The following is a 22943-nucleotide window of genomic DNA, read 5'->3' as shown; positions in this document are numbered from 1 at the left end:
CATATTCTTCTTAGTAAAGTATCTCAAGAATGGAAGAAAAAGTATCCAATGTACTCAGCTCTACTATGAAACCAATATATAATCACCCACACTTCTACATTAAAGCTATAACACAACTACAGCCCAAGATGAAGGGGAAAGAGGAGGGGGAGGGAAGATGAGGGGGAGAATGGGTGGAGGGAGGTTAACTGGTCAGACCACGCCTATTGTGCATTTTACAAGGGTACATGTCAAATCTACTAAGTGTAGAATATAAATGTCTTAACACAATAATCAAGAAAGTGCAGTGAAGGCTATGGTAACCAGTTTGTTGTAAGTATTTCAAATTGTATATAAAACCAGTACACTGTACCCCATAAATGCATTATTGTGCACAGCTATGATCTAATAATAATAATTTTTAAAAAAAGGATAGATACCTGGCCTCATCCCTGTAGTTCTAGCTTTCTGGGAGGCCGAGGCAGGTGGATTGCTTGAGCTTGGGAGTTCAAGACCAGCCTGAGCAAGAGGAAGACTCTATCTCTAATAAAAATAGAACAAAAAACAATTTGCTGGGCGTCCTGGTAGGCACCTGTAGTCCCAGTTACTTGGGGGGCTGAAGCAAGACGATCACTTAAGCCCAAGAGTTTGAGGTTGCTGTAAGTTATAATGTCACTGCACTTTTCCCAGAGCAAGATACAAAAAAAAAAAAAAAAAAAAAAAAAAAGAAACAGCTGCAAGTCTAGCTGAAACCCTGGCCTCTGAATGTCATTGAGGGCCCTAGGAATTCTAGAAGCATCTCAGGTGCTATACCGTGTACTAACTTGATCTTCCAGGATGGTGACAGCTTGAAAGGGCTTACAATCTGAGAAGTGCATAAGAATCATGTGGGAAAACTTTAAAAAGTTCAGGGCCAAGCCACACCCTCAGAGACCTGAGTCTAGAAATCTGGAGTAGGGCAGTCAGGGGACCTGGGATGTACAAGGTCCCCAGGGGATTTGAAGGTGCTGGGAGGTGTGAGTGCCCTGCACCCTGCTGGGTGGATGGTAACCCTATTGTGTGATAATATCATACAGGGAGAACTACAGATTACTTGTGTGTGGTGTGGGCAGCTGAACAACGGCCCCCATCCCTGGAGCCTGTGAATATATTACTCTCGTAGTCTGAACATTTGTGTCCTCCTCAAAATGCATAGGTTCAAAACTTAATCACCAGTGTGATGGTAGCGGGGGGTGAAGCTTTTAGATATTAAGAGGTGAGGTCTTTAGAAGGTACTTCAGGTAGTTTCTGCCCTCATAAATGGAATTAGGGCCATTATCAAACAGGCCCCAGAAAGATGCCTTACTCTCACTGTGTGAGGATACAGGGAGAAGGTGCCATGTATGAACCAGATTGCAAATGTGTAGGTGCCTCGATTTTGGACTTCCTAGCCTCTAGAACTCTGACAAGTAAATTACTATCATACAAGCTACCCAAATGGACCATACTTGGGAAAGGACTTTGCAGATGTGAGGAAGTTAAGGATCTTGAGATGGCTAGTTTATTCTGGATTATCTGGGAGAAGCTAATCATAAAGATTCTTATAAAAGGGAGGCAGACAGGTCAGAGTCAGAGAAAGAGATGTGATGATGGGAGGAGAGAGCAGAAGGAGATGAGCTCATGAGTCAAGGATTGTGGACCACTTTTAGAAATTGGAAAAACCAAGGAAATAGATTCTCCCCTAGATCCTCCAAGAAGAATACACTGAGGCTATTTTTTACTTCTTATCTCTAGAAATATAAGATAGTAAATTTGTGCTCTTTTAAGCCACTAAACTTATGGTAAGTTTTTACTATGGCAATAGGAAATTCAACTGAGACATCACCACAGACCACACAGACCATAACTCTGTCTAGATGTCTTTGTTTTTTGCTTCCCCCTGTGAAGATGGGCAACTCGAGAAATCATGTTTTTCTCTTTTCCTAGGTTTGTTATTGTTTTTTGTTTAGTGACTTTTCTATTCTGTTAGGTCTGTATTCTTTATAATGTTTGGACACTGAAGTCCCAGTCCTATTAATTTAGGGAGCAGCTAGTAAGTGGATAGAGATTTTCCTAAGTGTCTGGCACCAGGAAGTCTCCCAGTCTTTGCTGAAGGGCTCTGTGTGCGTGTTGGGCATGCTTTCAACACTCCACCAGGTAAGTGACAACTCTGTGTTAGCTCTCATTTCCTGCTGACACAAAACCTCACAGTCAGTGACATATAAAAGCTTAGGCTAGCCTTTCTTCAGGTCTATCCTAATAATTTCCACCCTGCTATGTTTGTGAGTGACCTAGATTTCTAGAAACAGCTCAAAGCTTTTTAAAGCCTCCTATGTACATCTCATTCTCCGGGCCCAACTATTTTTTACTGCCTTAGGCAGTCATGATGGTTAACAATTAGCTCTGAGTGTTTTAGGTGATAAATAAATAAATCCTCCTAGGGAAAGTCTATAGGCACTGCACAAGTTCAAATCAGATCAAATGAAGAAGAGACTTGACTGAAGTCTTCAAGGCATACCATTGCCTCCTTCAGTGACTTCTGGGTTACTGGTTTTCAAAAGAACTGCGGGGCTGGAGAGAAGAGATAAAATAAAGCAAGTTAAAATGTCATATGTTTGCTTTTTAAAATCAGCATAGGTTCATTTTTCCAGAAATAGGTCTCCAGATAATTGGAAGATCCCCTTACATCAGATAAACTTGATTTAACAAAAAGTTGGTTTCAACAATTTTTGCCAGTGGCCTCCTTGCTTAGTTGATGGACAGGACTTTCAGGGTTCCTTACTTGTTATCCTCCCTGACATCAACAGGCAAAGTTGATTTTAATACTATGTTTTCTTTAACCTAGTATATCCAAAACATTTTTACTTCAGCAAAATATTGTGAATAACTTATGTGGTAAATGAGATTTGGGGGGAAATATTCAGTCCTTTTCCTTCACCTCTAAGTATACCTCTCTACTCTCTTGATGTTCAGCTTTTTCACATGACTTGAGATATTCACGTCCTGCTCTTATGCCACTTGATTTGCCAGAAGAGAGACAGGACTAGAATAACTTGCTTCTCCAGGACTTGGATCTCACACACATGATGCAGAGAGCTATTCCAGCCAATGTACCTGAGCCAAGCCAAGCCTACATCAGTTTATTCAATGCAATGCACTGTATGAAATGTAATTAAATGTTATTGGATACCGCTGAAATTCTGGGCTTGTTTGTTACATGGCATTATTATTGCAATAGCTAGCTGGGATAACTGCCAGTTGAAGATCAGAAATGAAAAGCATACTCTGAAATAATGTTGTGTGTCAAGGAATGAAGAGGTAAGTATATTAGCTTTTGCTGTGGCAAAAATGACACTTTTCTGAGCGAGGTAAGAAACAAGTAGCATTTCTCCATTTCTCACTCTTGGTTTGCAGATAGGCTGTGGCAGTTCTGCTGCAGGCTACAGGTGAGCAGAGATCAGATTCTCCTGCATTTCCCATCTGAACAAAGAATGACACCCTGGGACACACGGATTTTGTGCAGTAGGAACACATAGAGCGAATTCAAACAAACATGTACATTTAGCTCCGAAGTCATCCAGACATCTAGCTGTCAACTTCTCCTGAAGAGTTTGATTACCCTTGATGATACACATACTGATAGACGTGATTTAACAACAATGATAGTAATGTCTCACACTATTTTCCTGAAACTTTACTAAGCCCTACTTATTCTCATAAATTCCCAGCAGGGTGACATGTGATAACAAAATGAGTGAAAGTAAGTCTTACAGTAAAAGGAGAAAGAAATCAGTGGGATGAATCATCAACCTCTCTACGTCCTTAGTTCCACTGGATGGACAATTTTGCTTTCTGATTTATGACCAAACATGCAAACATGTGGTCAAAGCAAACGGGCTGTCATCTCAGCTCCAGAAAGCTGCTGTCATCACACTTGGCAGATTCTTAGAAGGATGATATCAGAGCTGCTGTTTTGTTGGAAGAGTGGTGCAATTCAGGGCTTTACCCAGCATAGCTCTTTCCTATAGGGTTTATCACTACCTCGGTGGTATTTAAGAAAAAGTTTCGCTGTTTTTATCCAGCATTTGATCAGGGGGTAATGATACTGAAGCCCATATTGACTGCTAAATCTTGCTTTAAAACAGGGCCATAAGTCAGAAGGCACACCCTTTTTGCTGTGATGTATGTTCTCATTAATAACGTAATTTGAGACAGGACTGCTCATGCTTCCTCTTCCCAGGCCTGCTGGGGCAGCCCCTTGTGTTAATTGTCTAGATACCATGTCTAAATGTTCCTCCCACATTGATAAGATTGTTAAACATGTGGTCAGATTTTCATGTCAGTCAACCTACTCCCTAGTCAGTGAACTGCTATCATCTCTAAAGTTATTTTAAGACTTTTTTACATCATTATTCTAAGACAGAGACCTTTAAATGGAATGCATTACAGGTGTTTATATCATTTCAATAGCTAATTGAATTTCAAATATGTTGTTTAGAATGAAATGAAAGGGTCTCAATGTAGTTATATTTGAGGTGTTACTTTTTTATTAAAGAGCTTCGTCTGAGGAAGTTACTGTTGGTAAAGTGTTGGACTGGGAAAACTGGCACGAACCGCTTATCAGTGCTGCTAGGCTAACACCTCATAGACCATAAAGGAAGAAAGAAAGGTCTTGGGCTTGAGCAAATATTTATCTATTAATATAGAAACTCTCAGACCCCTGGGTGGTGCTATTGCTTTCAACAGGAGTGACAAGCAAGAACTAAACCTATCAGAATCCCCAAATTCCAAGTATGGTGATCTCAGAAACCTGGTCCTCTTCCCAGCTTGCTTTGATTTCATTAACTATCCGTGGGAATACATGACTCATGGGCTGAGCACACCTGCTCAGGCTGGATTTGAGTCAGGAAATATTGGACACTTTCCTTGGAATCTGTATTTATAGGAAATGGGAGCTGTGAAAATAAAACTGTTGATTAGCAACACAGCCCGAGTCTCCTAGAAAACAAATTTAAAAGTCGTGGTCTCCAGGCCTCTGTTTCTCTTGAAATAAGAATAGCTTCACTCCCAGCAAATATGACAAATGTTCCCAATATGGATGGTGCTAGCTAGCTGGGGTGGTGTGCGGGATGGGTGCTTTTCTCCAGCTAACAGGTACAGTCTATACTCAGTCACAGAGCTATTCCTGAGTTGTATCTGACCACACAGTTGTCAGTGCGGATGCCCTTGGCTTTCACCCTCTTTTCTCATTTCGGACTCTGTGACTCTGTACATAGCCAGGGCTTCATCTACCCTGGATATTTCCAAATTTAATCTCCGGCCAATGACTGGATCTTTATGAGTTTTCCAATATTCAGATTTCTTACTAGAAACATAACTGTTTGGTTTTAACAAAGACACATGAGCCCCAAACACACTCATGTTTTTATTTCTTTAAATGTGCCTCTTTCTCTGTAGCCCCTAGTTTGATTAGTAACTGGCACCACTGTCTCCTCCCTGAGACTTCATGATCACCCTGCCTTCCTCTTTCTCGTTGTCATTCTCGTTTTCCACATTCCCATTTGTTACAGTCTTCATGCAGATGCCTCCCGAGTCCCCCTCCACTGTCCCCTACCCTCACCTCCAGGCCCACCTCCCCACTGCCAGCTAAGCTGTCTCTCACTGGACAATTGCAACAGCTTACTAACAGCCTGTCAGGCCTGGGTCTCTCCTTCCAACCGACCTCCCACTCAGGACAGCTGATGCGCTGATATGACACTTTGCTGAGTTTTTTTTCCCCACTCAGGTTTTGCTCAGGGAGAAAGTCCAGGTAAGGAAGCCTCTGTCTCCCGGGGATTCTGCCACAAATGGGGCGCTTGTTAGGACCTGCCTCTCAACACTGCTGTTGCATTGGGAGTTTAATTTCCAAAACATGAACTCTGGGGGGACTCATTCAGACCATAGCAGCTCCCCAATACCAAAGCATGATAAAACAAAAAATTAAAAATATGACCAGTACACCTTCAGTAAGCATTTCAGTCTCACCTTGGGATGCTCTAACACATCCCAGAGCATGCTCTGTGAACAGGCCTGCCTCGTTTGCAAGTCAGTGGCTCACCCTGCTCTCACCCTTCCCAAATCTCCTACATCTCTTTATTTAGAATGCTTCACTGACTCCCAATTGCCCATGTCTGTGTATTTGGTCCTGCAAGAATTCTCTAAAACCAAGCTAAAAGCAGTGCTGCTCTTCCGCTGGAAGGCCAGGTTCCACAGCCATGCCAGCAGCCTGCAGACCATGGTGTGTGAATCCCCCAGCGCCCCACCTCTCGGTGTGTATCCTCCACCATTCCCATGTGCCCTGTAGAGATGGGCTCCAGTCGCTCACTTTGGCAGCTGGCTTTACACTGTACTTTTCCTCTAAATGCTTTCCTTTTTCTTCAGCATTTTCTGGATTACCTACCTGTGCTCCCTGCACTCCCATTTTTTTGCAGATTCCTGTCTGGGGGGAATGAAGACTGGTCATGCCTGCCTTCCCTTCTGTCTAGAATGCTTCTCCTTTCTCCTTGAGCTAAAGCACTGCTAGGAGCCCTTCCAGCTGTATTTAAAAGTACGACATCTTTGGGAAGTCTTCTCTATCACTTGGTTCATCTTCTTTCCTCTGTATTCTCCTTGCCACTTAATACACTATAATTTCATATTTACATTTTTCTCCTTTCTAGGACTGGAAGGTCCACGAGAGCCAGCCCTTGTCTAATTCTTTTCCCTTGCACCTAACACAGCCTGCCACATGGTAAGTAACAAATAAATTCTGGATGAATGACATAATCTTTACAACAAAATAGCCACTGGGTTTTTTTTTTTTTTTCACTTTTCAGAGATTTACTTTTGCAAAAATTTGGCATATCCTTTCTTTGTGACTTACTCTGATTCTTTCTATTATAAAAAATATAAATGAGAACACCGAGAGAGAGAAACCATCCAAGTTTTATGTTCTGTAACATTTTTCCTTTATTCTTTACAAATGCATTGCTCAATAATATGCAAATACTGCATTTTGTTGTTATTATTGTTGTTGTTACAGGCCTTGCCAGAAGGGAAGGGTGTTCAGGGCCTTTGATCAGGCTCTTTCACTGCTTTGGGAATGTGCTGTGATTTGAATGTTTGTGTCCCTCCAAAATTCATTCGCTGGAACTTAACCCCCAAGGTGGAGATATTAACAGGTGGGGCTCTTGGGAGGCTATAAGGCCTTGGGATCTCCAGTCTCATGGTTGGAATTAGTTCCTTTATCCTTGTCCTGTTCTGCCCTTCCACCAGGTGAGGACACAGCAACTAGGAGGCAACTTGAAGTAGAGATCCCTCAACAGCAAGGAGCCAGAGAGAGAGAGAGAGAGAGAGAGAATGTGTGTTATAGAGAGAGGGGGTGGCAACAGCCAGATGGGATGCCTTTGTGCTAAGTAATGCAGTGAGAAATGAGAGAACACTTTGTTACAAACATCCGCTTCTATCCTGCCTTTGGATGTCTCAGATACTTGGCCAAGGGACTAATGTTGTCAGTTGGCTATTTGACATTTCATGCTACTGAGATGAGTTGTTATTACTAACAGATCCTGACTCCATAGTAGAGCAGAGAGAGCCAGGAATTCTTTTTCTAAACTGGCTGCTGCAGGTGAGAATAACCCTATGTGGTATCTTATCTAAATGCTCCAGTCTAACTTCGTATTTTTGGAAGCGTATTAAAGTAACACAGCAGGGAACTAACCAATGTTACAGAATACCACCCCTAAGCTGAGAAAAGTGTGTTGGACATCAGCTCTGTCACTGCAGACATTTCTACCCTCCCTGGCTACTAGGGCAGCGGTTCTCAACCCACAGGGCACACAGGAACTGTATTAAAGGGCTGCAGCATTAGGAAGGTTGAGAATCACTCTACCAGGCCCTCCCTTCCCCTCTGTCAGATATGGCCTAGGGGAGTCACTCTGAGAAACTCTGACAGCTGTAGCTGAGTTCCTCACTGCTGGGTGGCTGCAGGTTGGCTGTTCTTGCTCGTGCAGGCCACAAACCCCAGAAGGCAGCTTTTCCAAACCACCTCTCTCACTGGGGTACCAGGAGATGGTAACTACTCTCTCCTGTCACCTCCGCAGGCTGGGTCTGCTAGCCCCAGGGCACCCTGGCCCTCTATGTTAATTTCTCCAAACCCTGACCATTTGTCAAAAGTGCTTTATCAGACTTTCTTTAATTACTGCCCTAGAATGCCATCTGGTTCCTGCCCAGACCTTGACAGATACAGACAGCAAAAACCTTCCTGTGAATAGTCTGATTGTTTGCCTCTTTCGTCCTGAAAAAGAGGTTTGCATAGCTGGGGTGTAACTACCTGTCACCACTCCCCTATCTGTGCTTATGTCAGCCTGGACGAGTGATACAGGAACACAGCTGTGTGTGGGGTGAAGCACAGAGAGAGACTGAGAGACTTTTATATATGTTTTCCTCGTATACCACCCACTGCCGCTGATGTCAAGATCAAAAAGAAATTGTGATACATCATGAAATCTGCATCATCCAAGATAATTATTAGCTCTTCCACCAAAGAAGTGACACCTCCCTAAATCCAGTGAAAGCATTATAGGAGAAAACATAAACACTAAGATATTTGTGGCGAAAGAAAAGAAAGTGACGTGCGTCTTTTTGAATAAAGATGTCAACTGTAAGGATAAATCCGGCAACTGTTAAAAGACCCCATTGATTTGTTATGTACTTGCAGTCTCTTTAGGGAATGAGCAAAATGACAGCTAAAAAAATCACTGGGCATAAATTTTGCTTCTCATCCCATAGTTACAAGAATTGTTAAGTGCTTCTGGTAAACCAGAAAACAGTCTGGCATACTCTGAAGGGCTGGCTCTGCTCTCCATATATGCAAGCCTTAAGGAATATGGATTCCAAGTGGTCTTTTACATCATTTGATAAAGACAGAGAAACTACTGAGGATGTTCCCTGTTAGATGACTCAACTTGGAGTGCAGGAAAGAGGCCTTTAATATTGATAATCTGAGCAGTCTTGGAACTGTTAGCACCACGGTGAAGGGCCTGACATAGCAGTGGAAAGGAGATTGGACAACAGGTCCCCCTTCTTGATCACAAGCTCCTTGAAGACATGAGCCATGTACAATTATCTCCCCATCTGCAGTTTCAGTCACTAGCAGTCAACCACAGTCAAAGATATTAAATGGAAAATTCCAGAAACAAACAATTCATAAGTTTTAAATTGCACATTATTTTGAGAATCTTGGCAAAAACTTGCACTGACCAGCTCCATCCCACCGGGGATGGGAACCTTCCCTTTGCGCAGTGAACCCACGCTGTAGACACTCCCCTTCCATTAGTTACTTAGCAGCCATCTTGGTTTTATGATGGAAAAAATCCATAGTATATATAAGATTTAGATATACTTTATGATGTATACATAGACACTGTATATATACACATATATAAATAGTGTACATGTATATACTATAAATTGTGTGTGTGTGAATATATATATTTCTCATCTATACAGAAGGGATGAGATAAGACAGGAGATATGGTCATCCTACCTATCATCCATCTATGGATCTTGATACCTGTCCTGTTCCCCAGGTTTTCCCAAATTCATGTCTTGAGTCCTGGTTCTTCCTTGAGCTCTGGATACACCTGCCTATTTGACAAACCAACATGGATGTCTAATAGGACATTAACATAACATGATGGAACCAGATTTCTTTACCCCCTCATGCTCCTAATCTGTCCTTTCCCCATTTCCATAAATGGCTCCACCATGTAGCCAGGTTCTTCTCTTTTCCTCACATTAAAATCTAGCACATCAGAGAATTCCCCTGACTTTACTTCAAGGATATATCAGGAATCTGACCAATTCTTGTCTAAATCATCCTGCAGCTGGGTAGATTTTACTTTCTAACAAGTTCCAGCTCTATCACCCTAGTATAATCTATTTTTCACTTAGAAATGGTGAAACTTCTAGGTCACGGGATAGACATAAGTTCAGTTTTTATAGGTATTGACAAAGTCTCAAGGTGACCGTAACCATTTACTCTTTCACCAGCAAGTTTTGAGATTTTTAGTTTTTCCTTCCACATTCTTGCCAAGACTTAGTCCTTTCAGAATTTGTTCTTTTCTTAATTTTTAATTTTGACCATTTTTCTGGGTGGGTAATGAAATTTGAATATGGCCTTAATTTTCACTTTCCTAAAGACCATAGTTTTAAGTACTTTTTCTAATGCTTAACTATTTGAATGCCCTCTTTTTAGTGTCTCTTCGGGCTTTTGTCCATTTCGGAGGGTGGTATTTTGCTTATGGATTTGTAGGAGTTTTTAAAAAGATAGTCTCTATAAGTTGTCAATACATGTATCCCAACTATCACTCTGTAGCTTGCCTTTTTAATTCACAAAATTTCTCTTAATTCCAGCAACATACTCTTATAGGCATACATGGCACATTTCTGAAACAGATCGAAACTATCTATGACAAACCCACAGCTGATATTTACTGAATGGAGTAAAACTGAAAGCTTTTCCTCTCCAAACTGGAACTAGACAAGGTTGTCCTCTGTCACCATTACTATTCAACATAGTGCTGGAAGTTCTAGCCAATACAATTAGGCAAGACAAGGAAATAAAGGGCATCCAAATGGAAACAGAGGAGGTCAAATTCTCCCTTTTTGCTGACAATATGATCTTATACTTAGAGAACCCTAAAAACTCAACCACAAGACTCTTAGAAGTCATCAAAAAATACAGTAATGTCTCAGGATATAAAATCAATGTCCACAAGTCAGTTGCCTTTGTATACACCAATAACAGTCAAGATGAGAGGCTAAGTAAGGACACAACTCCTCCCCCCCAAAAAAGGGACACAACTCCCTTCACCATAGCTTCAAAGAAAATGAAATACCTAGGAATATACCTAACAAAGGAGGTGAAGGACCTCTATAAAGAAAATTATGAAATCCTAAGAAAGGAAATAGCAAAGGATATTAACAAATGGAAGAACATACCATGCTCATGGCTGGGAAGAATCAACATTGTTAAAATGTCTATACTTCCAAAAGTAATCTACATATTCAATCTACCTATTCAAACCCTGTACAGCTAAGGCAATCCTTAGTAATAAAAACAAACCTAGGGGCATCACCATACCAGATTTTAGGCTATACTATAAAGCCATAGTGGTCAAGACAGCATGGTACTGGCACAAAAATAGAGACACAGACATTTGGAATCGAATAGAAAACCAGGAAATGAAACTAACATCTTACAACCACCTAATCTTCGATAAACCAAACAAGAACATACCCTGAGGGAAAATACTCCCTATTCAGTAAATGGTGCTGGGAGAACTGGATATCCACATGTAAAAGACTGAAATTGGACCCATACTTTTCCCCACTTACAAAAATTGATTCAAGATGGATAAAGGACTTAAATTTAAGGCATGAAACAATAAAAATCCCGAAAGAAAGTATAGGAAAAACACTGGAAGATATTGGCCTGGGGAAAGACTTCATGAAGAAGACTGCCATGGCAATTGGAACAACAACAAAAATAAACAAATGGGACTTAATTAAACTGAAAAGCTTCTGTATAGCTAAGGAGACAACAACCAAAGCAAATAGACAACCTACACAGTGGGAAAGGATATTTGCATGTTTTGAATCAGACAAAAGCTTGATAACTAGGATGTATAGAGAACTCAAATTAATACACATGAAAAAAGCCAACAATCCCATATATCAATGGGCAAGAGACATGACTAGAACCTTCTCTAAAGAAGACAGATGAATGGCAAACAAACATATGAATTATTTTCTAATTATTAGAAAAATGCAAATCAAAACCATCCTGAGATACCATCTAACCCCAACGAGAATGGCCTACATCACAAAATCTCAAAACTGCAGATGCTGGCGTGGATGTGGAGAGAAGGGAACACTTTTACACTGCTGGTGGGACTTCAAACTAATACAACCTTTTAGGAAGGAAGTATGGAGAATCCTCAAAGAACTCAAGCTAGACCTCCCATTTGATCCTATAATCCCATTACTGGGCATCTACCCAGAAGAAAAAAAATCTTTTTATCATAAAGACTCTTGCACTAGACTGTTTATTGCAGCTCAATTTACAATCGCCAAAATGTGGAAACAGCCTAAATGCCCACTAACCCAGGAATGGATTAAGAAGCGGTGGTATATGTATACCAGGGGTCCTCAAACTTTTTTTTTCTGTCCTTACTATTTTATTGATTACTTTGGGCCTGTGCCAGGCTGGATGGAGTCACTATTCACCAGCTTCCAGGTGGAGCCATGAGAAGACCTTGGCCCAGCCTCCAGGGATTGTGGAGTTTGGAGAGGCAAGTCCAGCCTTTTCTGGCTCAGCACAGGAATCCAACTAGGATTACACATGGGGGCCAAGAGCACAAGGTGACTCTCCGTCTGCAAGCCTAGTTGTGCTTAGAGAAGTATTCCTTGCTGTCATCCACTTTGGGCTTGATTGTGTCGCTGCCTGGCTTCCAGCCGGCGGGACAAACTTCCCCATGCTCATCAGTATACTGGAAGGCCTCGACCAATCGCAGAGCCTCATCCATAGAGCACCCCACAGGCAAATCATTAACAGTGATCTGACGAAGGACACCCTTGCCATTGATGATAAAAAGATCCCTGTAGGCAATGCCTTCATCTTCTTTCAGCACGCCATAATCATGAGACAAACTTCTAGTCACATCAGCAAGCAGAGGAATATTTAGGGGGCCTAGGCCTCCCTCCTTCCAGGGGGTGTTGATCCAAGCCAGGTGGGTGAACTGAGAGTCTACAGAGACCCCCAGCACCTCGCAACCCAGCTTCTGGAAGTCTTCAGCATGATCACTGAAAGCGATGATCTCCGTGGGGCGCACAAAAGGGAAGTCCAGTGGGTAGAAAACGAGGACCAGGTATTTCCCTTTGTAGTCTGTCAGCTTCACCTCCTTAAAAGAGCCATCCACCACAGCTGTGGCTTTAAAGTCAGGGGCGGGCTTGCTGATGTGCGTATTGCCAGAGGCCATAACTGAAAACTGAGTGGCAAATATCTGACTTTTGGATGACCAGACCCTCAAACTTTTTAAACAGGGGGCCAGTTCACTGTCCCTCAGACCATTGGAGGGCCGGACTGCAGGCCCTGGGACGAGTCAGCTGCTAAGCAGGACAGGCAGTGGCAGCAAAAATACCCAGCGGGTCGGATAGATAAAAGTCTTAGGCAGGCTCCACATGGCTCACGGGCGTAGTTTGAGGATACCCGATATATACCATGGAATACTATTCAGCCATTAAACAAAAATCAAGCTTTTTCAGACTTTGTATTAACATGGATGGAAGTGGAACACATTATTCTTAGTAAAGCATCACAAGAATGGAGAAGCATGAATCCTACGAGGACAATTAGGGACAATTAATGACACAATGGGGGTAAGGGGTGGGGAGAGGAGAGAGAGGAAGAAGGAGGGAAGAGTGGGGAAGGGAATAGCAGAGAGACAGAAGGACAGATGGGGGTTGGGGTCTTGGTGTGTGTCACATCTTCTGGGGGCAAGACACAATTGTAAGAGGGACTTTTCCTAACAAATGCAATCAGTGAAACCTGGTTTCTTGTACCCTCAATGAATCCCCAACAATAAATTAAAAAAAAGAAAGAAAGAAAAATTCCCAGAATAGGCAGAGATTACTGATATGACAGAAGTCTGGGTGTGGTTGCCCCATGGGTGCTGTGACCAAGAATAGGTATGAGGGAGCCCCAGGATGTTAGGAGCACCTCATGTGTTGGCCTGGGTATGTGCATGGGGAACTATCCATTGAGCTGTATACTTAACATCTGTTCACTGACTGTATATATTGTATATATGATATGCCTTCCAATTTCATAAAATAAAACTGTTTTACTCAAAAAAACAGCAATGGTTTTCCTTCACTTTGGAATAGTATCCACACTTCCTCCAGAGCCTATAAACCCTGACATCTGGCCTCTGCCTCCCTGCCTGACCTCCATGCAAGGCCCCTATCCTTGCTGTTTCCCCTACACACCCTGCTCTTCCCCCAGACAGCCACTTGCTTGTGGTTTATATCATTCACATCTTCTCAAAGGTCCCTTCCAAATGCATGCACCCCTGACTACTTTGTCTAAAATTTACACAGCATCTACCTATTCTCCCCTTACTTGTTTACCCTGCTCCATATCCTTGACCAACACTACAAATTATATTAAATATTTCTTTGCTATTTGTCAACTGACTCCCAAGTATGCAAGAATATAGACTCCATGAGAGCATAATCTTGTCTGACTTATTTATACATACACGCTCTGTGCCTGGTTCATGGTGGCCACTCACTAAAAGTTTGTTGAAGAAATAAATGGACAAGTGTATGAAACTTAATTTTGATATTATTAAGATTTATTTTAAATAGTCTATTTCTGTTGCAATTTTCACTTTTTTTCCTGATTTCTTAAATTATCTATTTTATTATCCAAAAGTAGCATTTTAAAAAGTATTTTATACTGTTAATTTCTGATTTGATTCCATTATGATCAGCAAGATATCAATTCTTTGAAATTCAGTGAAATTTTTTGTAACTAGTACAAGTGTTTTCCTAGTGTACTTCACAAAATAATACATGGTCACTTTTGGAAAATATTCCATGGTGGAAAGATAAGTATTTTCCATGAGGCAAGAATAGGTTTCTACATATATATATTGGATTAAATGTATTATTTGTGTTGATAGAACTTATCTCTTTATAAAATATATTGTATTTGATCTATCAGCTTATAATTCATTTCAACCAGCCTCCTCTTTTATGATTGTGGACTTACTAAATTCTCCTTGTACTTCATGGGGTGAACACATGTGTACTTTGATGTTTGTTGATTGATACACAACGGGGGGGTTTGGACATCCTTTCACGTTTCTTTTTTTGCTTTTGTGTATTATTTCTTTTTATTCTTATTAATGATTTATCACTTCAATTTTATATCATCTGATATGAATATATGTGTTACAACTTTATTTTATTAGAATTTGCTGACATTTTGCCATCTAATATATTCAACCTTTCTGTGTCGCTGTATTAAGTATGACAATAACTGTCTTAAAATTGGTAAATCGAAATCTAACTCACTTAGCTTTATTGTGATCATTGATATTACATTTTTTCGCTTATTTTTCCTTCTTCCACCCTCTTTCTTGCCTTTCTTCAGATTTATAAAGTTGTATTTATTCTCTGTTTTACAATCTCTGGTTTGAAAGTTATCAAATATATTTATTGTTTTGTACATGTGATTGACCCTTAACATTTTAACTTTTGTATCAAACTATATAGGAGCATCCCCCACTCACACCAATAAGCTGAAAACCAAATGTTCTGCATGAAAATGCTTACCACAAATGCATTTCTATTTTTTATAATTAACAAATGATACTAGCTTTCTCTTTGCTGTGATAGCAGGTTATCACAGAAGCAGTGGCTTACATCAGACAAATGTGTTATTATATAGTCACAGGACAGCCCTAGAAAATGGGCCTCCCTGGGCTAAAATCCAGATGTTGGTAGAGCTATGTTTCTTCTGGAGGCTCTACAGGAGACTGTTTTCTTGCCTTTTCCAGCTTCTGGAGGCCACCAACATTCCCTGGCTTATAGTCCTTTCCTTCACATTTAAAGCCAGAGATAACAGGTTGAGTCCTTTTCATATTGCATCCCTTTGACCTCTGAGTCTGACTCTCTCCCAGCCTCACTCTTCCATTTTTAAGGACCTCTCTGATTACATTGGGTCCACAAGGATAACCCAGGAAAATTTTTCTATCTTGAGGTCAGCTGATTAGTAACCTTAATTCCATGTAAAATCTTAATTCTCCTTGCCAATGTGATGTACTATGTTTATTTTTTCCAAAGATTATGATGTGTATATATTTGAGAGAGACATTATTCTTCCTACCACACAAATCAAGAACTTAAAAGATGGCATCAACATTTTCTCCCAAACCTTTAAAGGGATAAGTAGAATTTGAAATACTGATTATCAATGGTATTATAATGTGTAAGGAAAATATCCAAAGATTAACTGTTTAAAATGTTTAGGGACTTTAGTTTACACGAATATGAGATGGTAAATTTCTATAAGTGAACCAATGAGAGGTAAGACATTTAATGAAAAAACCAGGTTAACATTTTTCATACTTGGTATATATGTATGTACTTTAGAGTGAGGGTTTCACTCTGTCACCCAGGTTGGATTGTAGTCATTTAATCACAGCTCATGGTAACCTCTCAGTCCCTGGGTTTAAGTAATCCTCCACCCCAGTCTCCCAAATAGGTGAATGCCACCACTACCAGCTAATTTTTTAATTTTTATTGGCCAGACTTGTTTCAAATTCCTGGCCTCAAGCAATCCTCCAACCTTGGCTTCCCAAATCACTCTGGGATTATAGGTTGAGCCATTCTGTTCAGCCTCTTGTTATCTATGTTTAAATAATTCAGGAAAATTTTCACATTGCTCAATATACATTATATTGCCACAACAACAGTACCAGTTGTATACAATATAACCTAGCATTCCACAATAACCATGTGTTAAATTTTCTTTTCCAGTATTTTACTGTGGTAAAATACACACAACATAAAATTCTTTTTTTAAATAACCATTGTTAAGTGTACAATTCAGCATCAAATACATTCATATTGTTGTGCAACTATCACCACCATCCATGACCAGAATTCTTTTTATCTCATCAAAATGAAACTCTGTCATACCCATTAAATAATCTCATCACATTCCTCCTCTTTAAATGTTTGGTAGGACTCATTGACTTAACTATCAGTTCCAGGATTTTTGCTGTCAGGAGATTTTTTTTTTGTTATAAATTCTATCTCCTTACCAGTTGTAGGTCTCTCTAGATTCTTTAATTCTTTGTGGCTTGATCTTAGTAAGTTTTGTTGGTTTTATATTTCCAGGAATTTGCAATTTCATGAAGGTTATCCAATTTATTGCATATAATTGCTTACAGTTCTCTTACAAATCTTTTTATTTCTATAGAATTGGTAGTAACTTCCTCACTTTAATTTCAGATTTTAGTAATTTGAGTCTTCCCTTTTTTTCTTAATACAGCTAGCTAAAAATTTGTTAATGTCACCGATCTTTTCAAAATATCAACTTTTGGTTTCATTGATTTTCTCTAGTATTTTCTGTTCTTTGTTTCCTTTATCTCTGTTTTAATCTTTATTATATTCTTATCTCTTGTAGCTTTGAGTTTATTCATTATTTTCTAATTTCTTAAATTATAAACTTAGTTTGCTGATTTGAAATCGTTACCATTTTAATGTAATCATGTAGACCTTTTCATTTTGCTCACACCACAGCTTTCACTGTGTCTTGGTATCTTCTGTTTTTGTCTTCCTTCATCTCCAGGGACTTTCTAATTTCCCTTGTGATTCCTTCTTTGCTCTGTTGGTTGTTTAAGAATATGATGTTTAATTTTTTAAAATTGGTGATTTAAAAAAATTTTTTTATTCTATTATTACCTAACTTTATACTGTTTTGACCAGACAATCTACTTTGTGTGGCTTCTATCTTTTAAACTAGATTGAGATAATTTCTAGTCTAACATATGGTCTACTTTAGCAAATGTCCCTTGTGCATTGAGAATAATGTGCACTCTGTTATTGGGTAGAGGGTTGGGCATGTGACAATTAGATCTGCTGGCTTATTATGTTGCTTAATTCTTCTTTCTTTTTACTTACTTTATGTATGCTTGTTCTATCTCTTGTAGACAGTAATGTATAAAAATCTCCAACTATTACTGTAGGACTATCTGCTTGACTCATTAATTCTGTTAATTTTTGGTTCATATGTTTTCATTGCCTATTATTAGATGTATAAATGTTTATAGTTGCCATATCTTCTTGATGTAGTAAATATTTTATCAATATATAGTGATATAGTATAGTGCCATTTTTTTGTCTCTTGTAAAAATTTTTTCTTGAGACAGACTCTTTTCCATTGCCTAGGCTAGAGTGATGTGGCATTAGACCAGCTCATAGCAACCTCAAACTTCTAGGTTCAAGCAATCCTCCCACTTCTGCCTCCTGAATAGCTGAGATTATAGGCATTTGCCATGATACCAGGCTAAATTTTTAATTGTCAATAGGGACAGGATCTTGCTCTTGCTCAGGCTAGTTTCTAACTCCTGAGCTCAAGCAATCCTCCCACCACCCCAGAGTACTAGGATTACAGGTGTGATCCAGCCTGTCTCTGATAAAATTTTTAGTTTTAAATTCAATTTTATAGTTACTCCTGATCTTATTTGGTTATAATTACATGAAATGTCCTTTTCTATGCTTTCACTTTCAACCCTTTTGTATTTTTATATCTCAAGAGAATCTCTTGTAGACAACATATAGATGGCTCATGTTTTGTATTGTTTTGTTTTTATTTGTTCTGGAAAACCCTGTCATTTGATTGGAGAGTTTAATATATTTGCAGTTAAAATAATCACCAATAGGAAAGGACTTATTTTTGTCATTTTTTTTTGTTTTTTTTCTATGTGCCTTATAGATTTTCTCTTTTATTTCCTACATTTATTCTGTTTAAATATTTTTTTGTAATGAAACATTTAAATTCCTTTTATTTCTTTTGTGTATATTCTTTTAATATTTATTTTGTGGTCACCATGGTGACATTTAAGGTTCTAAAGTTATAGTACTTAAATTTGAACTTATACTAGTTTACCTTTACTAATACACCAAATCTACTCTCCTTTAATGTTTCTGCCCCATCCTTTTCAATGATGTTTCAAAAATCATATCTTTATACATTGTTTGTCCAAAAATATAAACTAATAATTTTTAGACATTAGACTTTCAAATTAGAAAAAAAATGAAGAATTACAAATCAAAGTTTCAATAACATTAGTTTTTAGACTAGTAATTTTTTAAAATGTATTAATCTCTCAAATTATGCAAAATGCAAAAAGTGGAGGTAAACATCTAGTTTTTTTATAATTAACCATGTATTTACCTTGACAGATAACTTTATTATTTTATTTTATTTTTTGAGACAGAGTCTCACTCTGTCACCCTGGGTAGAGGGCCTCAAACTCCTGGGCTCAAGCAATCCTCCTAGCACAGCCTCCTGAGTAGCTGGACTACAGATATCTGTCACAATGCCTGGCTAGTTTTTTCTATTTTTAGTAGAGATAGGATTTCAATCTCGCTCAGGCTGGTCTCAAACTCTTGAGCAGGAACTTTATTTGTTTATGTGGTTTTGAGTTACTGTCTTGTATCCTTTCATTTCAATCTGAAAGACTTTGTCTATGACTTCTTTCAGGGCTTTATCTGGCAGCGTCTTAATTTTTCCTCATATTCAAAGGAGAGATTTCTGGGAATAGGATTCCTCATTGACAGTTCTTGTGATTTGGGTTAGTTTGGTTTTAATAAGTTGAATTCATCAGTCCACTGCCTTCTAACCTATAAAGTTTCTGGTGTGAAATGTGCTAATAATGTGACTGATAATAATCCCTTGTATGTGATGAGTTATTTTTCTCTTGATACTTTCAAAGTTCTTTTTGCCTTTGTCTTTTGACCATTTAATTACAGTGTGTCTTGTGTGGGTTCTTTGAATTCATACCACTTGGAGTTTTTGAGCTTTTTAGATGTTTGTATTCATGATGTTTTTCATCAAATTTGGGGAGTTTTAAGCCATTTTCCTTCAAATGTTCTCTTGGACCCTTTTCTCTCTCTTCCCATTTTGGAACTCCACAATGCATATGTGATCCTCATGATGGTGCCCCCATAGGTCACTTAGGCTCTGTTCACTTTTCTTCAGTCTTCTTTCTATTCCTAAGACTTGATAATTTTTATGGTCCTGTCCTCATCTTCATTGATCCCTTTTTCTGCCTTTTCAAATCTGCCTTTGAATGCCTCTAGTGAATTTCTAAATTTCAGTTATTGTGTTTTCAGCTCCAGAATTCCTTTTTAGTGTCTTTTTAGGTTTTCTATCTCTTTGTTAATTTCCTTTTGTTCATACATAGTGTTTCTGACTTTCTTATGTTCTGATTTAGTTCTTTTGGGGTTTTTTGCCTTTGAATGGGCCATACTTTTCTGTTTCTTTCTATGCCTGTGATTGTTGAAAACTGGATATTTAAATGTAATGATGTGATAACTTTGAAAATCAGATTCTCCCCTTTCTCTAGGCTTTTTTTTTTTTTAATCACTAGTGTAGGCTATTAGCTGTCTTCATGCTAAAGGATTACCCTGACATACAAACCTAAGATCTTTTTAGATCTTTTCTGAACCTGTACCTTATCATGGACATTCATAGTGACTCTCTAATTTCACCCGTGTGTGGTGGCTTTTGAATTTCGGGGTCTTCAGTGTCTGGCTCCCAAAAGAGGAGAAAGAAAATGAAAGGAAAAAAAAAAAAAACTGGCACCAGCCCCTTAAACCAGTGAAATCATTTTAGCTCAAGGGGAAAGGGCCTCAACCATGAGGGAGGTGCACCAACCATGGCCAGTGGCCTCTCTGTATAAATTTTTGTGTGGCCACAGCAGCAATTATTGATTAGAGCACATATCCCTGGTATTTTCGGGACAGGATCGTTTTTGATAACTCTGGCTCCTGCAAGCTGTGTGCAGACTGGTCCAGCTGCCTGCCATGAGGCAAAGGAGTAAGGAATGAGTAGCTGCTGCTGTGAGAAATGCTAAAAACAAACTAAGTGAAATTTGTCATCTAAGATTTCTCATAGAAGATGCAATCCTTCAGTAGATTTCAGAGTTCCAAAATAGCTGCATCAGACAGATTCTGCTAGTGGAATTGTCTGGTGGAGAGACAGATTTCTTCTGTTTCCTACTTGGCCATCTTCCCTGCATCCTCCTTACTATTATTTCCATTGAGAAAAATCATAATGTTTTGCACATCAACTCAAACTGCTAACCAGAGTCCTAAAGCAGAATGCAACACACACAAACCCACATATGCATCCACCCAATGAATAGTGAAGTTGGTATTAAGATGCAAACGGTTAAAATACGCCTTTTGGGTCATTAATTAACATGCTCATTAGTGAACATTTACTTTGAATTCAGTAATGTGACTTTGCTTAGCATTTGCGACATCCCCAATGGACATCAAAAGGCTTTTTACATGATCAAAGATGATTATTATGTTAAACCAAGGAATTCAAGACTTTTTCCACACATTGTTTTGTTTAAAATGTTGTGTTTGATTTAGGGAATCTAAATACAAGTTTTATCCTTAGAAATATCAACTAAAGTATATTGGAGATACACATAGTTTATGAATTTTCATTTTCTGCCTAGAAACTAGGCATGGGGAAGATGTACTTTAAGGAATGTCTGAATGGAACGTCCCTGTCTTCAAGTGACACTCAGTTCATCTAAGATCAAGTTTTTGAGGCAGCAGTGGCTTAGCCAGGTCCTGGCACAATGCCTGGGACTGCCAAGCAGTAGGGTATGGTCCGTGTCAACAGCTCGGCTTCAGCAACCTCCTCAGAGGCCTGGGTCTATGCAGTAAGCCCGGCACCCATCTTGACACACACAGAGCCTGCTTATGGTGTGCAACCTCTTCGGAGTGGCAGAGACCACATCTCTGTCTCCTTTAGCTTCTGAAGCCTACATGCCAGTGGCTGCAGCTCGCAGTTACAGGCCCCAATCCTGTTTGTGTTTCTCACCCATTTCTGATTCATGAAGTTATACAATCTTGTTTATATTTTCTTTTTCTTTATTTTTATTTTTTTGCATTCCTTATTTGTAATAAAGGCAGGGCCTAAAGGTGGATCTCACAGTGCCATCCTTGGAGGACATTGTTCCCCCTATTCTGAAGGAATTTAGAACCTCCATAAAACACATACACAAGAGGAAGGAGCTTGCAGGATCTCCTGGGTTCTTAGTACCAAGAGTTTGGGGTTTGATACACTGCAAGATTCTGATCAGGGCCCCATTCACAAACAGAACAGGACAAAAGGATGCACAGAGCTCAGGATGACCCTTTCCTGTAAATTGAGAAGCAACTCAGATTCCATATCCTGCCCCAAGGGGTGAAGAAGGAAATCGGAAGGCAGCCTTCCCCCTCTCCCAGATGAGGTTCTCCGTGCCAGCTATAGGGTGTTTCATTCCCAGTGTTGACTGCTGTTCTCACTGCCCATGTAAATAGAGAGATGTGTGCTATAAAAAGCAATCCACATAAAAAGTCACTGAATTGCTTGTTGAATGTGGAACTTTCCTGCTGATTAACGTGAAAGCTTTCTCCTGCTGCAGCTTGGTGTAGGGATTTGAAAAATAGCATGTATTCAGTTTGACACTGTATGAAGTATTCTCAAAAAATGCCCTTTAAAAATGTCTTCAGGTGTACATTTTAGAACACACAATAAACATCCAATAAAAAGGACAATATTTCCCAGGAAATCAAAGTCAACTTATTTGTTATCAGTTGCTATTTATGACAGATTAGAAATCTGTTCCCTTTCATCTGCAGTTGTGTAACAACTCACAATCTAGTTCTCTATTTCTGGCCTAAATCCAGAGGTCTGCGTCAGAGATGTCCCTCCTCAAGAAGGAAAGAGCTCCTATCTGACCACTGCCTGGTCTTGACCTTTGTAGCCAGGGGCCAACTAGGTGTGGATCTGAGCATTAATGGTAACCATCCCAGGCAATAGAGGGTGTGTATCTGTTCATTTCTCAGGGCTGATTGTCTGAAAATACTAGGGTTTTTCAAAGTTACACAGCAGATTCAATGAAACTTGGGCCAAGTTCCTTCTGCAGCAATAACAAGTCATGGAGAAGTGAGCTGGATGCAGATGAATCTCGCATCCTGATCAAGAAGGAAATTACCAAATTTTTAGAACATAATAACAATGAAGATACAAGTTACCAGAACCTCTGGGATACCGCAAA

General features: G+C 39.4%; 1 pseudogene; it reads right to left on the bottom strand.

Moving 5' to 3' along the window:
- Positions 1-12461: 12461 nt before the first annotated feature.
- LOC100941683 lies at positions 12462-13069 on the bottom strand (annotated as a pseudogene).
- Between the last annotated feature and the right edge of the window lie 9874 nt (positions 13070-22943).

This window comes from Otolemur garnettii, unplaced genomic scaffold (assembly GCF_000181295.1).
Source record: "Otolemur garnettii isolate 467f Iridium unplaced genomic scaffold, OtoGar3 scaffold00088, whole genome shotgun sequence".
In the NCBI taxonomy this organism is placed as follows: domain Eukaryota; kingdom Metazoa; phylum Chordata; class Mammalia; order Primates; family Galagidae; genus Otolemur; species Otolemur garnettii.
The sequence above is the reverse complement of the archived record's forward strand: the minus strand, read 5'-3'. Positions and strand labels throughout refer to the sequence as shown.